The sequence below is a fragment of the Pimephales promelas genome, chromosome 7 (assembly GCF_988280905.1).
Source record: "Pimephales promelas chromosome 7, fPimPro1.hap1.1, whole genome shotgun sequence".
Taxonomy (NCBI): Eukaryota; Metazoa; Chordata; class Actinopteri; order Cypriniformes; family Leuciscidae; genus Pimephales; species Pimephales promelas.
Window position 1 is genome coordinate 40506315 of NC_142775.1, and position 17168 is coordinate 40523482.

The 17168-nt window shown below is 39.0% G+C and overlaps 1 protein-coding gene across 3 annotated transcripts in view; it reads left to right on the plus strand.

Moving 5' to 3' along the window:
• asmt (acetylserotonin O-methyltransferase) overlaps positions 1 to 17168 on the plus strand; it is a 117197-nt gene that overhangs the window by 97813 nt on the left and 2216 nt on the right. The gene's annotated exons all lie outside the window — the stretch shown is intronic.

The window sequence follows — 17168 nt, forward strand, 5'->3', positions numbered from 1 at the left end:
TAAAATTTCGACCCGAAAAAAAAACGACAGTGTTACCCCTTACGTTTTTTTCATTTTTGGGCGAAAAAATAAGTTTCTCCAATCTTCTCAAAACTCTGGATTATGATAGAGGGCCACGAGACTTTGACCTGAGTGCAAAAATGGAGGCTCTAGACCCTTCCAGAGCTGAGATATCGAAACTCAAAATTTCGACCCGAAAAAAAAACGACAGTGTTACCCCTTACGTTTTTTTCATTTTTGGGCGAAAAATTAAGTTTCTCCAATCTTCTCAAAACTCTGGATTATGATAGAGGGCTGTGAGACTTTGACCTGAGTGCAAAAATGGAGGCTCTAGACCCTTCCAGAGCTGAGATATCGAAACTCAAAATTTCGACCCGAAAAAAAAACGACAGTGTTACCCCTTACGTTTTTTTCATTTTTGGGCAAAAAATTAAGTTTCTCCAATCTTCTCAAAACTCTGGATTCTGATAGAGGGCCACGATACTTTGACCTGAGTGCAAAAATGGAGGCTCTAGACCCTTCCAGAGCTGAGATATCGAAACTCAAAATTTTGACCCGAAAAAAAAACGACAGTGTTACCCCTTACGTTTTTTTCATTTTTGGGCGAAAAATTAAGTTTCTCCAATCTTCTCAAAACTCTGGATTATGATAAAGGGCTGTGAGACTTTGACCTGAGTGCAAAAATGGAGGCTCTAGACCCTTCCAGAGCTGAGATATCGAAACTCAAAATTTCGACCCGAAAAAAAAACGACAGTGTTACCCCTTACGTTTTTTTCATTTTTGGGCGAAAAATTAAGTTTCTCCAATCTTCTCAAAACTCTGGATTATGATAGAGGGCTGTGAGACTTTGACCTGAGTGCAAAAATGGAGGCTCTAGACCCTTCCAGAGCTGAGATATCGAAACTCAAAATTTCGACCCGAAAAAAAAACGACAGTGTTACCCCTTACGTTTTTTTCATTTTTGGGCAAAAAATTAAGTTTCTCCAATCTTCTCAAAACTCTGGATTCTGATAGAGGGCCACGATACTTTGACCTGAGTGCAAAAATGGAGGCTCTAGACCCTTCCAGAGCTGAGATATCGAAACTCAAAATTTTGACCCGATAAAAAAACGACAGTGTTACCCCTTACGTTTTTTTCATTTTTGGGCGAAAAATTAAGTTTCTCCAATCTTCTCAAAACTCTGGATTCTGATAGAGGGCTGTGAGACTTTGACCTGAGTGCAAAAATGGAGGCTCTAGACCCTTCCAGAGCTGAGATATCGAATTTTAAAATTTCGACCCGAAAAAAAAACGACAGTGTTACCCCTTACGTTTTTTTCATTTTTGGGCGAAAAATTAAGTTTCTCCAATCTTCTCAAAACTCTGGATTATGATAGAGGGCTGTGAGACTTTGACCTGAGTGCAAAAATGGAGGCTCTAGACCCTTCCAGAGCTGAGATATCGAAACTCAAAATTTCGACCCGAAAAAAAAACGACAGTGTTACCCCTTACGTTTTTTTCATTTTTGGGCGAAAAATTAAGTTTCTCCAATCTTCTCAAAACTCTGGATTATGATAGAGGGCTGTGAGACTTTGACCTGAGTGCAAAAATGGAGGCTCTAGACCCTTCCAGAGCTGAGATATCGAATTTCAAAATTTCGACCCGAAAAAAAAAATGACAGTGTTACCCCTTACGTTTTTTTTTTCATTTTTGGGCAAAAAATTAAGTTTCTCCAATCTTCTCAAAACTCTGGATTATGATAGAGGGCTGTGAGACTTTGACCTGAGTGCAAAAATTGAGGCTCTAGACCCTTCCAGAGCTGAGATATCGAAACTCAAAATTTCGACCCGAAAAAAAAACGTCAGTGTTACCCCTTACGTTTTTTTCGTTTTCGGGCGAAAAATTAAGTTTCTCCAATCTTCTCAAAACTCTGGATTATGATAGAGGGCTGTGAGACTTTGACCTGAGTGCAAAAATGGAGGCTCTAGACCCTTCCAGAGCTGAGATATCGAAACTCAAAATTTCGACCCGAAAAAAAAAACGACAGTGTTACCCCTTACGTTTTTTTCGTTTTCGGGCGAAAAATTAAGTTTCTCCAATCTTCTCAAAACTCTGGATTCTGATAGAGGGCTGTGAGACTTTGACCTGAGTGCAAAAATGGAGGCTCTAGACCCTTCCAGAGCTGAGATATCGAAACTCAAAATTTTGACCCGAAAAAAAAACGACAGTGTTACCCCTTACGTTTTTTTCATTTTTGGGCGAAAAATTAAGTTTCTCCAATCTTCTCAAAACTCTGGATTATGATAGAGGGCTGTGAGACTTTGACCTGAGTGCAAAAATGGAGGCTCTAGACCCTTCCAGAGCTGAGATATCGAAACTCAAAATTTTGACCCGAAAAAAAAACGACAGTGTTACCCCTTACGTTTTTTTCATTTTTGGGCGAAAAATTAAGTTTCTCCAATCTTCTCAAAACTCTGGATTATGATAGAGGGCTGTGAGACTTTGACCTGAGTGCAAAAATGGAGGCTCTAGACCCTTCCAGAGCTGAGATATCGAAACTCAAAATTTCGACCCGAAAAAAAAACGACAGTGTTACCCCTTACGTTTTTTTCATTTTTGGGCAAAAAATTAAGTTTCTCCAATCTTCTCAAAACTCTGGATTATGATAGAGGGCTGTGAGACTTTGACCTGAGTGCAAAAATGGAGGCTCTAGACCCTTCCAGAGCTGAGATATCGAATTTTAAAATTTCGACCCGAAAAAAAAACGACAGTGTTACCCCTTACGTTTTTTTCATTTTTGGGCAAAAAATTAAGTTTCTCCAATCTTCTCAAAACTCTGGATTATGATAGAGGGCTGTGGGACTTTGACCTGAGTGCAAAAATGGAGGCTCTAGACCCTTCCAGAGCTGAGATATCGAAACTCAAAATTTTGACCCGAAAAAAAAACGACAGTGTTACCCCTTACGTTTTTTTCATTTTTGGGCAAAAAATTAAGTTTCTCCAATCTTCTCAAAACTCTGGATTATGATAGAGGGCTGTGAGACTTTGACCTGAGTGCAAAAATGGAGGCTCTAGACCCTTCCAGAGCTGAGATATCGAATTTTAAAATTTCGACCCGAAAAAAAAACGACAGTGTTACCCCTTACGTTTTTTTCATTTTTGGGCGAAAAATTAAGTTTCTCCAATCTTCTCAAAACTCTGGATTATGATAGAGGGCTGTGAGACTTTGACCTGAGTGCAAAAATGGAGGCTCTAGACCCTTCCAGAGCTGAGATATCGAAACTCAAAATTTCGACCCGAAAAAAAAACGACAGTGTTACCCCTTACGTTTTTTTCATTTTTGGGCGAAAAATTAAGTTTCTCCAATCTTCTCAAAACTCTGGATTATGATAGAGGGCTGTGAGACTTTGACCTGAGTGCAAAAATGGAGGCTCTAGACCCTTCCAGAGCTGAGATATCGAAACTCAAAATTTCGACCCGAAAAAAAAACGACAGTGTTACCCCTTACGTTTTTTTCATTTTTGGGCAAAAAATTAAGTTTCTCCAATCTTCTCAAAACTCTGGATTCTGATAGAGGGCCACGATACTTTGACCTGAGTGCAAAAATGGAGGCTCTAGACCCTTCCAGAGCTGAGATATCGAAACTCAAAATATTGACCCGAAAAAAAAACGACAGTGTTACCCCTTACGTTTTTTTCATTTTTGGGCGAAAAATTAAGTTTCTCCAATCTTCTCAAAACTCTGGATTATGATAGAGGGCTGTGAGACTTTGACCTGAGTGCAAAAATGGAGGCTCTAGACCCTTCCAGAGCTGAGATATCGAAACTCAAAATTTTGACCCGAAAAAAAAACGACAGTGTTACCCCTTACGTTTTTTTCATTTTTGGGCGAAAAATTAAGTTTCTCCAATCTTCTCAAAACTCTGGATTATGATAGAGGGCTGTGAGACTTTGACCTGAGTGCAAAAATGGAGGCTCTAGACCCTTCCAGAGCTGAGATATCGAAACTCAAAATTTTGACCCGAAAAAAAAACGACAGTGTTACCCCTTACGTTTTTTTCATTTTTGGGTGAAAAATTAAGTTTCTCCAATCTTCTCAAAACTCTGGATTATGATAGAGGGCTGTGAGACTTTGACCTGAGTGCAAAAATGGAGGCTCTAGACCCTTCCAGAGCTGAGATATCGAAACTCAAAATTTCGACCCGAAAAAAAAACGACAGTGTTACCCCTTACGTTTTTTTCATTTTTGGGCGAAAAATTAAGTTTCTCCAATCTTCTCAAAACTCTGGATTATGATAGAGGGCTGTGAGACTTTGACCTGAGTGCAAAAATGGAGGCTCTAGACCCTTCCAGAGCTGAGATATCGAATTTTAAAATTTCGACCCGAAAAAAAAACGACAGTGTTACCCCTTACGTTTTTTTCATTTTTGGGCAAAAAATTAAGTTTCTCCAATCTTCTCAAAACTCTGGATTATGATAGAGGGCTGTGGGACTTTGACCTGAGTGCAAAAATGGAGGCTCTAGACCCTTCCAGAGCTGAGATATCGAAACTCAAAATTTTGACCCGAAAAAAAAACGACAGTGTTACCCCTTACGTTTTTTTCATTTTTGGGCAAAAAATTAAGTTTCTCCAATCTTCTCAAAACTCTGGATTATGATAGAGGGCTGTGAGACTTTGACCTGAGTGCAAAAATGGAGGCTCTAGACCCTTCCAGAGCTGAGATATCGAATTTTAAAATTTCGACCCGAAAAAAAAACGACAGTGTTACCCCTTACGTTTTTTTCATTTTTGGGCGAAAAATTAAGTTTCTCCAATCTTCTCAAAACTCTGGATTATGATAGAGGGCTGTGAGACTTTGACCTGAGTGCAAAAATGGAGGCTCTAGACCCTTCCAGAGCTGAGATATCGAATTTTAAAATTTCGACCCGAAAAAAAAACGACAGTGTTACCCCTTACGTTTTTTTCATTTTTGGGCGAAAAAATAAGTTTCTCCAATCTTCTCAAAACTCTGGATTATGATAGAGGGCCACGAGACTTTGACCTGAGTGCAAAAATGGAGGCTCTAGACCCTTCCAGAGCTGAGATATCGAAACTCAAAATTTCGACCCGAAAAAAAAACGACAGTGTTACCCCTTACGTTTTTTTCATTTTTGGGCGAAAAATTAAGTTTCTCCAATCTTCTCAAAACTCTGGATTATGATAGAGGGCTGTGAGACTTTGACCTGAGTGCAAAAATGGAGGCTCTAGACCCTTCCAGAGCTGAGATATCGAAACTCAAAATTTCGACCCGAAAAAAAAACGACAGTGTTACCCCTTACGTTTTTTTCATTTTTGGGCAAAAAATTAAGTTTCTCCAATCTTCTCAAAACTCTGGATTCTGATAGAGGGCCACGATACTTTGACCTGAGTGCAAAAATGGAGGCTCTAGACCCTTCCAGAGCTGAGATATCGAAACTCAAAATTTTGACCCGAAAAAAAAACGACAGTGTTACCCCTTACGTTTTTTTCATTTTTGGGCGAAAAATTAAGTTTCTCCAATCTTCTCAAAACTCTGGATTATGATAGAGGGCTGTGAGACTTTGACCTGAGTGCAAAAATGGAGGCTCTAGACCTTTCCAGAGCTGAGATATCGAAACTCAAAATTTCGACCCGAAAAAAAAACGACAGTGTTACCCCTTACGTTTTTTTCATTTTTGGGCGAAAAATTAAATTTCTCCAATCTTCTCAAAACTCTGGATTATGATAGAGGGCTGTGAGACTTTGACCTGAGTGCAAAAATGGAGGCTCTAGACCCTTCCAGAGCTGAGATATCGAATTTCAAAATTTCGACCCGAAAAAAAAAATGACAGTGTTACCCCTTACGTTTTTTTTTTCATTTTTGGGCAAAAAATTAAGTTTCTCCAATCTTCTCAAAACTCTGGATTATGATAGAGGGCTGTGAGACTTTGACCTGAGTGCAAAAATGGAGGCTCTAGACCCTTCCAGAGCTGAGATATCGAAACTCAAAATTTCGACCCGAAAAAAAAAACGACAGTGTTACCCCTTACGTTTTTTTCGTTTTCGGGCGAAAAATTAAGTTTCTCCAATCTTCTCAAAACTCTGGATTCTGATAGAGGGCTGTGAGACTTTGACCTGAGTGCAAAAATGGAGGCTCTAGACCCTTCCAGAGCTGAGATATCGAAACTCAAAATTTTGACCCGAAAAAAAAACGACAGTGTTACCCCTTACGTTTTTTTCATTTTTGGGCGAAAAATTAAGTTTCTCCAATCTTCTCAAAACTCTGGATTATGATAGAGGGCTGTGAGACTTTGACCTGAGTGCAAAAATGGAGGCTCTAGACCCTTCCAGAGCTGAGATATCGAAACTCAAAATTTCGACCCGAAAAAAAAACGACAGTGTTACCCCTTACGTTTTTTTTCATTTTTGGGCAAAAAATTAAGTTTCTCCAATCTTCTCAAAACTCTGGATTATGATAGAGGGCTGTGAGACTTTGACCTGAGTGCAAAAATGGAGGCTCTAGACCCTTCCAGAGCTGAGATATCGAATTTTAAAATTTCGACCCGAAAAAAAAACGACAGTGTTACCCCTTACGTTTTTTTCATTTTTGGGCAAAAAATTAAGTTTCTCCAATCTTCTCAAAACTCTGGATTATGATAGAGGGCTGTGGGACTTTGACCTGAGTGCAAAAATGGAGGCTCTAGACCCTTCCAGAGCTGAGATATCGAAACTCAAAATTTTGACCCGAAAAAAAAACGACAGTGTTACCCCTTACGTTTTTTTCATTTTTGGGCAAAAAATTAAGTTTCTCCAATCTTCTCAAAACTCTGGATTATGATAGAGGGCTGTGAGACTTTGACCTGAGTGCAAAAATGGAGGATCTAGACCCTTCCAGAGCTGAGATATCGAATTTTAAAATTTCGACCCGAAAAAAAACCGACAGTGTTACCCCTTACGTTTTTTTCATTTTTGGGCGAAAAATTAAGTTTCTCCAATCTTCTCAAAACTCTGGATTATGATAGAGGGCTGTGAGACTTTGACCTGAGTGCAAAAATGGAGGCTCTAGACCCTTCCAGAGCTGAGATATCGAATTTTAAAATTTCGACCCGAAAAAAAAACGACAGTGTTACCCCTTACGTTTTTTTCATTTTTGGGCGAAAAAATAAGTTTCTCCAATCTTCTCAAAACTCTGGATTATGATAGAGGGCCACGAGACTTTGACCTGAGTGCAAAAATGGAGGCTCTAGACCCTTCCAGAGCTGAGATATCGAAACTCAAAATTTCGACCCGAAAAAAAAACGACAGTGTTACCCCTTACGTTTTTTTCATTTTTGGGCGAAAACTTAAGTTTCTCCAATCTTCTCAAAACTCTGGATTATGATAGAGGGCTGTGAGACTTTGACCTGAGTGCAAAAATGGAGGCTCTAGACCCTTCCAGAGCTGAGATATCGAAACTCAAAATTTCGACCCGAAAAAAAAACGACAGTGTTACCCCTTACGTTTTTTTCATTTTTGGGCAAAAAATTAAGTTTCTCCAATCTTCTCAAAACTCTGGATTCTGATAGAGGGCCACGATACTTTGACCTGAGTGCAAAAATGGAGGCTCTAGACCCTTCCAGAGCTGAGATATCGAAACTCAAAATTTTGACCCGAAAAAAAAACGACAGTGTTACCCCTTACGTTTTTTTCATTTTTGGGCAAAAAATTAAGTTTCTCCAATCTTCTCAAAACTCTGGATTATGATAAAGGGCTGTGAGACTTTGACCTGAGTGCAAAAATGGAGGCTCTAGACCCTTCCAGTGCTGAGATATCGAAACTCAAAATTTCGACCCGAAAAAAAAACGACAGTGTTACCCCTTACGTTTTTTTCATTTTTGGGCGAAAAATTAAGTTTCTCCAATCTTCTCAAAACTCTGGATTATGATAGAGGGCTGTGAGACTTTGACCTGAGTGCAAAAATGGAGGCTCTAGACCCTTCCAGAGCTGAGATATCGAAACTCAAAATTTCGACCCGAAAAAAAAACGACAGTGTTACCCCTTACGTTTTTTTCATTTTTGGGCAAAAAATTAAGTTTCTCCAATCTTCTCAAAACTCTGGATTCTGTATCGAAACTCAAAATTTTGACCCGATAAAAAAACGACAGTGTTACCCCTTACGTTTTTTTCATTTTTGGGCGAAAAATTAAGTTTCTCCAATCTTTTCAAAACTCTGGATTCTGATAGAGGGCTGTGAGACTTTGACCTGAGTGCAAAAATGGAGGCTCTAGACCCTTCCAGAGCTGAGATATCGAAACTCAAAATTTCGACCCGAAAAAAAAACGACAGTGTTACCCCTTACGTTTTTTTCGTTTTCGGGCGAAAAATTAAGTTTCTCCAATCTTCTCAAAACTCTGGATTCTGATAGAGGGCTGTGAGACTTTGACCTGAGTGCAAAAATGGAGGCTCTAGACCCTTCCAGAGCTGAGATATCGAAACTCAAAATTTTGACCCGAAAAAAAACCGACAGTGTTACCCCTTACGTTTTTTTCATTTTTGGGCGAAAAATTAAGTTTCTCCAATCTTCTCAAAACTCTGGATTATGATAGAGGGCTGTGAGACTTTGACCTGAGTGCAAAAATGGAGGCTCTAGACCCTTCCAGAGCTGAGATATCGAAACTCAAAATTTTGACCCGAAAAAAAAACGACAGTGTTACCCCTTACGTTTTTTTCATTTTTGGGCGAAAAATTAAGTTTCTCCAATCTTCTCAAAACTCTGGATTATGATAGAGGGCTGTGAGACTTTGACCTGAGTGCAAAAATGGAGGCTCTAGACCCTTCCAGAGCTGAGATATCGAAACTCAAAATTTCGACCCGAAAAAAAAACGACAGTGTTACCCCTTACGTTTTTTTCATTTTTGGGCAAAAAATTAAGTTTCTCCAATCTTCTCAAAACTCTGGATTATGATAGAGGGCTGTGAGACTTTGACCTGAGTGCAAAAATGGAGGCTCTAGACCCTTCCAGAGCTGAGATATCGAATTTTAAAATTTCGACCCGAAAAAAAAACGACAGTGTTACCCCTTACGTTTTTTTCATTTTTGGGCAAAAAATTAAGTTTCTCCAATCTTCTCAAAACTCTGGATTATGATAGAGGGCTGTGGGACTTTGACCTGAGTGCAAAAATGGAGGCTCTAGACCCTTCCAGAGCTGAGATATCGAAACTCAAAATTTCGACCCGAAAAAAAAACGACAGTGTTACCCCTTACGTTTTTTTCATTTTTGGGCAAAAAATTAAGTTTCTCCAATCTTCTCAAAACTCTGGATTATGATAGAGGGCTGTGAGACTTTGACCTGAGTGCAAAAATGGAGGCTCTAGACCCTTCCAGAGCTGAGATATCGAAACTCAAAATTTCGACCCGAAAAAAAAACGACAGTGTTACCCCTTACGTTTTTTTCATTTTTGGGCAAAAAATTAAGTTTCTCCAATCTTCTCAAAACTCTGGATTATGATAGAGGGCTGTGAGACTTTGACCTGAGTGCAAAAATGGAGGCTCTAGACCCTTCCAGAGCTGAGATATCGAATTTTAAAATATCGACCCGAAAAAAAAACGACAGTGTTACCCCTTACGTTTTTTTCATTTTTGGGCAAAAAATTAAGTTTCTCCAATCTTCTCAAAACTCTGGATTATGATAGAGGGCTGTGGGACTTTGACCTGAGTGCAAAAATGGAGGCTCTAGACCCTTCCAGAGCTGAGATATCGAAACTCAAAATTTTGACCCGAAAAAAAAACGACAGTGTTACCCCTTACGTTTTTTTCATTTTTGGGCAAAAAATTAAGTTTCTCCAATCTTCTCAAAACTCTGGATTATGATAAAGGGCTGTGAGACTTTGACCTGAGTGCAAAAATGGAGGCTCTAGACCCTTCCAGAGCTGAGATATCGAAACTCAAAATTTTGACCCGATAAAAAAACGACAGTGTTACCCCTTACGTTTTTTTCATTTTTGGGCGAAAAATTAAGTTTCTCCAATCTTCTCAAAACTCTGGATTCTGATAGAGGGCTGTGAGACTTTGACCTGAGTGCAAAAATGGAGGCTCTAGACCCTTCCAGAGCTGAGATATCGAATTTTAAAATTTCGACCCGAAAAAAAAACGACAGTGTTACCCCTTACGTTTTTTTCATTTTTGGGCGAAAAATTAAGTTTCTCCAATCTTCTCAAAACTCTGGATTATGATAGAGGGCTGTGAGACTTTGACCTGAGTGCAAAAATGGAGGCTCTAGACCCTTCCAGAGCTGAGATATCGAAACTCAAAATTTCGACCCGAAAAAAAAACGACAGTGTTACCCCTTACGTTTTTTTCATTTTTGGGCGAAAAATTAAGTTTCTCCAATCTTCTCAAAACTCTGGATTATGATAGAGGGCTGTGAGACTTTGACCTGAGTGCAAAAATGGAGGCTCTAGACCCTTCCAGAGCTGAGATATCGAATTTCAAAATTTCGACCCGAAAAAAAAAATGACAGTGTTACCCCTTACGTTTTTTTTTTCATTTTTGGGCAAAAAATTAAGTTTCTCCAATCTTCTCAAAACTCTGGATTATGATAGAGGGCTGTGAGACTTTGACCTGAGTGCAAAAATGGAGGCTCTAGACCCTTCCAGAGCTGAGATATCGAAACTCAAAATTTCGACCCGAAAAAAAAAACGACAGTGTTACCCCTTACGTTTTTTTCGTTTTCGGGCGAAAAATTAAGTTTCTCCAATCTTCTCAAAACTCTGGATTCTGATAGAGGGCTGTGAGACTTTGACCTGAGTGCAAAAATGGAGGCTCTAGACCCTTCCAGAGCTGAGATATCGAAACTCAAAATTTTGACCCGAAAAAAAAACGACAGTGTTACCCCTTACTTTTTTTTCATTTTTGGGCGAAAAATTAAGTTTCTCCAATCTTCTCAAAACTCTGGATTATGATAGAGGGCTGTGAGACTTTGACCTGAGTGCAAAAATGGAGGCTCTAGACCCTTCCAGAGCTGAGATATCGAAACTCAAAATTTTGACCCGAAAAAAAAACGACAGTGTTACCCCTTACGTTTTTTTCATTTTTGGGCGAAAAATTAAGTTTCTCCAATCTTCTCAAAACTCTGGATTATGATAGAGGGCTGTGAGACTTTGACCTGAGTGCAAAAATGGAGGCTCTAGACCCTTCCAGAGCTGAGATATCGAAACTCAAAATTTCGACCCGAAAAAAAAACGACAGTGTTACCCCTTACGTTTTTTTCATTTTTGGGCGAAAAATTAAGTTTCTCCAATCTTCTCAAAACTCTGGATTATGATAGAGGGCTGTGAGACTTTGACCTGAGTGCAAAAATGGAGGCTCTAGACCCTTCCAGAGCTGAGATATCGAATTTTAAAATTTCGACCCGAAAAAAAAACGACAGTGTTACCCCTTACGTTTTTTTCATTTTTGGGCAAAAAATTAAGTTTCTCCAATCTTCTCAAAACTCTGGATTATGATAGAGGGCTGTGGGACTTTGACCTGAGTGCAAAAATGGAGGCTCTAGACCCTTCCAGAGCTGAGATATCGAAACTCAAAATTTTGACCCGAAAAAAAAACGACAGTGTTACCCCTTACGTTTTTTTCATTTTTGGGCAAAAAATTAAGTTTCTCCAATCTTCTCAAAACTCTGGATTATGATAGAGGGCTGTGAGACTTTGACCTGAGTGCAAAAATGGAGGCTCTAGACCCTTCCAGAGCTGAGATATCGAATTTTAAAATTTCGACCCGAAAAAAAAACGACAGTGTTACCCCTTACGTTTTTTTCATTTTTGGGCGAAAAATTAAGTTTCTCCAATCTTCTCAAAACTCTGGATTATGATAGAGGGCTGTGAGACTTTGACCTGAGTGCAAAAATGGAGGCTCTAGACCCTTCCAGAGCTGAGATATCGAATTTTAAAGTTTCGACCCGAAAAAAAAACGACAGTGTTACCCCTTACGTTTTTTTCATTTTTGGGCGAAAAAATAAGTTTCTCCAATCTTCTCAAAACTCTGGATTATGATAGAGGGCTGTGAGACTTTGACCTGAGTGCAAAAATGGAGGCTCTAGACCCTTCCAGAGCTGAGATATCGAAACTCAAAATTTCGACCCGAAAAAAAAACGACAGTGTTACCCCTTACGTTTTTTTTCATTTTTGGGCAAAAAATTAAGTTTCTCCAATCTTCTCAAAACTCTGGATTCTGATAGAGGGCCACGAGACTTTGACCTGAGTGCAAAAATGGAGGCTCTAGACCCTTCCAGAGCTGAGATATCGAAACTCAAAATTTCGACCCGAAAAAAAAACGACAGTGTTACCCCTTACGTTTTTTTCATTTTTGGGCGAAAAATTAAGTTTCTCCAATCTTCTCAAAACTCTGGATTATGATAGAGGGCTGTGAGACTTTGACCTGAGTGCAAAAATGGAGGCTCTAGACCCTTCCAGAGCTGAGATATCGAAACTCAAAATTTCGACCCGAAAAAAAAACGACAGTGTTACCCCTTACGTTTTTTTCATTTTTGGGCAAAAAATTAAGTTTCTCCAATCTTCTCAAAACTCTGGATTCTGATAGAGGGCCACGATACTTTGACCTGAGTGCAAAAATGGAGGCTCTAGACCCTTCCAGAGCTGAGATATCGAAACTCAAAATTTTGACCCGAAAAAAAAACGACAGTGTTACCCCTTACGTTTTTTTCATTTTTGGGCAAAAAATTAAGTTTCTCCAATCTTCTCAAAACTCTGGATTATGATAAAGGGCTGTGAGACTTTGACCTGAGTGCAAAAATGGAGGCTCTAGACCCTTCCAGAGCTGAGATATCGAAACTCAAAATTTCGACCCGAAAAAAAAACGACAGTGTTACCCCTTACGTTTTTTTCATTTTTGGGCGAAAAATTAAGTTTCTCCAATCTTCTCAAAACTCTGGATTATGATAGAGGGCTGTGAGACTTTGACCTGAGTGCAAAAATGGAGGCTCTAGACCCTTCCAGAGCTGAGATATCGAAACTCAAAATTTCGACCCGAAAAAAAAACGACAGTGTTACCCCTTACGTTTTTTTCATTTTTGGGCAAAAAATTAAGTTTCTCCAATCTTCTCAAAACTCTGGATTCTGATAGAGGGCCACGATACTTTGACCTGAGTGCAAAAATGGAGGCTCTAGACCCTTCCAGAGCTGAGATATCGAAACTCAAAATTTTGACCCGATAAAAAAACGACAGTGTTACCCCTTACGTTTTTTTCATTTTTGGGCGAAAAATTAAGTTTCTCCAATCTTTTCAAAACTCTGGATTCTGATAGAGGGCTGTGAGACTTTGACCTGAGTGCAAAAATGGAGGCTCTAGACCCTTCCAGAGCTGAGATATCGAATTTTAAAATTTCGACCCGAAAAAAAAACGACAGTGTTACCCCTTACGTTTTTTTCATTTTTGGGCGAAAAATTAAGTTTCTCCAATCTTCTCAAAACTCTGGATTATGATAGAGGGCTGTGAGACTTTGACCTGAGTGCAAAAATGGAGGCTCTAGACCCTTCCAGAGCTGAGATATCGAAACTCAAAATTTCGACCCGAAAAAAAAACGACAGTGTTACCCCTTACGTTTTTTTCATTTTTGGGCGAAAAATTAAGTTTCTCCAATCTTCTCAAAACTCTGGATTATGATAGAGGGCTGTGAGACTTTGACCTGAGTGCAAAAATGGAGGCTCTAGACCCTTCCAGAGCTGAGATATCGAATTTCAAAATTTCGACCCGAAAAAAAAAATGACAGTGTTACCCCTTACGTTTTTTTTTTTCATTTTTGGGCAAAAAATTAAGTTTCTCCAATCTTCTCAAAACTCTGGATTATGATAGAGGGCTGTGAGACTTTGACCTGAGTGCAAAAATGGAGGCTCTAGACCCTTCCAGAGCTGAGATATCGAAACTCAAAATTTCGACCCGAAAAAAAAAACGACAGTGTTACCCCTTACGTTTTTTTCGTTTTCGGGCGAAAAATTAAGTTTCTCCAATCTTCTCAAAACTCTGGATTCTGATAGAGGGCTGTGAGACTTTGACCTGAGTGCAAAAATGGAGGCTCTAGACCCTTCCAGAGCTGAGATATCGAAACTCAAAATTTTGACCCGAAAAAAAAACGACAGTGTTACCCCTTACGTTTTTTTCATTTTTGGGCGAAAAATTAAGTTTCTCCAATCTTCTCAAAACTCTGGATTATGATAGAGGGCTGTGAGACTTTGACCTGAGTGCAAAAATGGAGGCTCTAGACCCTTCCAGAGCTGAGATATCGAAACTCAAAATTTTGACCCGAAAAAAAAACGACAGTGTTACCCCTTACGTTTTTTTCATTTTTGGGCGAAAAATTAAGTTTCTCCAATCTTCTCAAAACTCTGGATTATGATAGAGGGCTGTGAGACTTTGACCTGAGTGCAAAAATGGAGGCTCTAGACCCTTCCAGAGCTGAGATATCGAAACTCAAAATTTCGACCCGAAAAAAAAACGACAGTGTTACCCCTTACGTTTTTTTCATTTTTGGGCAAAAAATTAAGTTTCTCCAATCTTCTCAAAACTCTGGATTATGATAGAGGGCTGTGAGACTTTGACCTGAGTGCAAAAATGGAGGCTCTAGACCCTTCCAGAGCTGAGATATCGAATTTTAAAATTTCGACCCGAAAAAAAAACGACAGTGTTACCCCTTACGTTTTTTTCATTTTTGGGCGAAAAATTAAGTTTCTCCAATCTTCTCAAAACTCTGGATTATGATAGAGGGCTGTGAGACTTTGACCTGAGTGCAAAAATGGAGGCTCTAGACCCTTCCAGAGCTGAGATATCGAAACTCAAAATTTCGACCCGAAAAAAAAACGACAGTGTTACCCCTTACGTTTTTTTCATTTTTGGGCAAAAAATTAAGTTTCTCCAATCTTCTCAAAACTCTGGATTATGATAGAGGGCTGTGAGACTTTGACCTGAGTGCAAAAATGGAGGCTCTAGACCCTTCCAGAGCTGAGATATCGAATTTTAAAATTTCGACCCGAAAAAAAAACGACAGTGTTACCCCTTACGTTTTTTTCATTTTTGGGCAAAAAATTAAGTTTCTCCAATCTTCTCAAAACTCTGGATTATGATAGAGGGCTGTGGGACTTTGACCTGAGTGCAAAAATGGAGGCTCTAGACCCTTCCAGAGCTGAGATATCGAAACTCAAAATTTTGACCCGAAAAAAAAACGACAGTGTTACCCCTTACGTTTTTTTCATTTTTGGGCAAAAAATTAAGTTTCTCCAATCTTCTCAAAACTCTGGATTATGATAAAGGGCTGTGAGACTTTGACCTGAGTGCAAAAATGGAGGCTCTAGACCCTTCCAGAGCTGAGATATCGAAACTCAAAATTTTGACCCGAAAAAAAAACGACAGTGTTACCCCTTACGTTTTTTTCATTTTTGGGCGAAAAATTAAGTTTCTCCAATCTTCTCAAAACTCTGGATTATGATAGAGGGCTGTGAGACTTTGACCTGAGTGCAAAAATGGAGGCTCTAGACCCTTCCAGAGCTGAGATATCGAATTTTAAAATTTCGACCCGAAAAAAAAAACGACAGTGTTACCCCTTACGTTTTTTTCATTTTTGGGCGAAAAATTAAGTTTCTCCAATCTTCTCAAAACTCTGGATTATGATAGAGGGCTGTGAGACTTTGACCTGAGTGCAAAAATGGAGGCTCTAGACCCTTCCAGAGCTGAGATATCGAAACTCAAAATTTTGACCCGAAAAAAAAAACGACAGTGTTACCCCTTACGTTTTTTTCATTTTTGGGCGAAAAATTAAGTTTCTCCAATCTTCTCAAAACTCTGGATTATGATAGAGGGCTGTGAGACTTTGACCTGAGTGCAAAAATAGAGGCTCTAGACCCTTCCAGAGCTGAGATATCGAAACTCAAAATTTCGACCCGAAAAAAAAACGACAGTGTTACCCCTTACGTTTTTTTCGTTTTCGGGCGAAAAATTAAGTTTCTCCAATCTTCTCAAAACTCTGGATTCTGATAGAGGGCTGTGAGACTTTGACCTGAGTGCAAAAATAGAGGCTCTAGACCCTTCCAGAGCTGAGATATCGAAACTCAAAATTTCGACCCGAAAAAAAAACGACAGTGTTACCCCTTACGTTTTTTTCGTTTTCGGGCGAAAAATTAAGTTTCTCCAATCTTCTCAAAACTCTGGATTCTGATAGAGGGCCACGAGACTTTTGAGCCTCCCTTTAAAACCCTTGAGCCTCGGGGCTACCTCGCTTCACCCCTTTTGGCGAGGCCCGGGGGCGCCGTTGGCCGGTCCCTCAAAATTTCGGGGGTCGGCGCTCATCCGCCAACCCACGTCCGTTTGCCTACGAATCGAAATACAGTGACTTGCTGGCAACCGTCCTTCCAGTACTGTAAAAATACAAGAAAACACAGCATGCACACAGGAAATGACTAACATGAATGCATTGATTGATTCCTAGGTTTATTTTCTTATGAATAAACAAATGTGCAATATATAAAGGAAAAACCTTGCGATTAAAGTTGTAATGTTATAATGTTCAAGTTTTTGTTTTAAAAAGAGAAAGATGCACACAGAAAATTACTCTAATATGACCAGATTGATCGATTCGAATACATTTAGTTTGTTACAAACAATGTGCAATCTGTAAAACAAAAACCTCAAAATTATAGTTGAAATGGTATACTGCTGGAATTTTTTTTGACCTTGAGAAAAAGCTTAAAGTATAGACCAACAAATTTTATGTTAATTAATTTATTTCATGTTGGTACATTTTTGGGAAGTATACCTGTTTTGACCTGATGTCCATTGGAATGGACAAAAAAAATCACAATGAAAGCAATTATATAATTTTTTTTTTTTTTTTTGCCCAGACCAGATGAGGTTTTTCCAAAATGAATTTTAAAGGAGTAACACAAAATTCATTGTAATGCATTACTTTTCAAAGTGACTTTCCCCAACACTGTTTATGACGCAGGAGTGTGTGTGTGTGTGTGTGTTTGACGGCATGGTGTGTGGTGGAGGCATCTTATTGGTGGAAGCTCTTACGTGTTATTAATCTTCATGGCAAAAAGATTAATTGATTTTTTAATCAATTTATCTGAATAAAAACGTTATAATAATGCCATAGTCTGTTGACATTAAAAACAATACAGTCTAGTAAAATATGTTTATTGGAGTTTTAT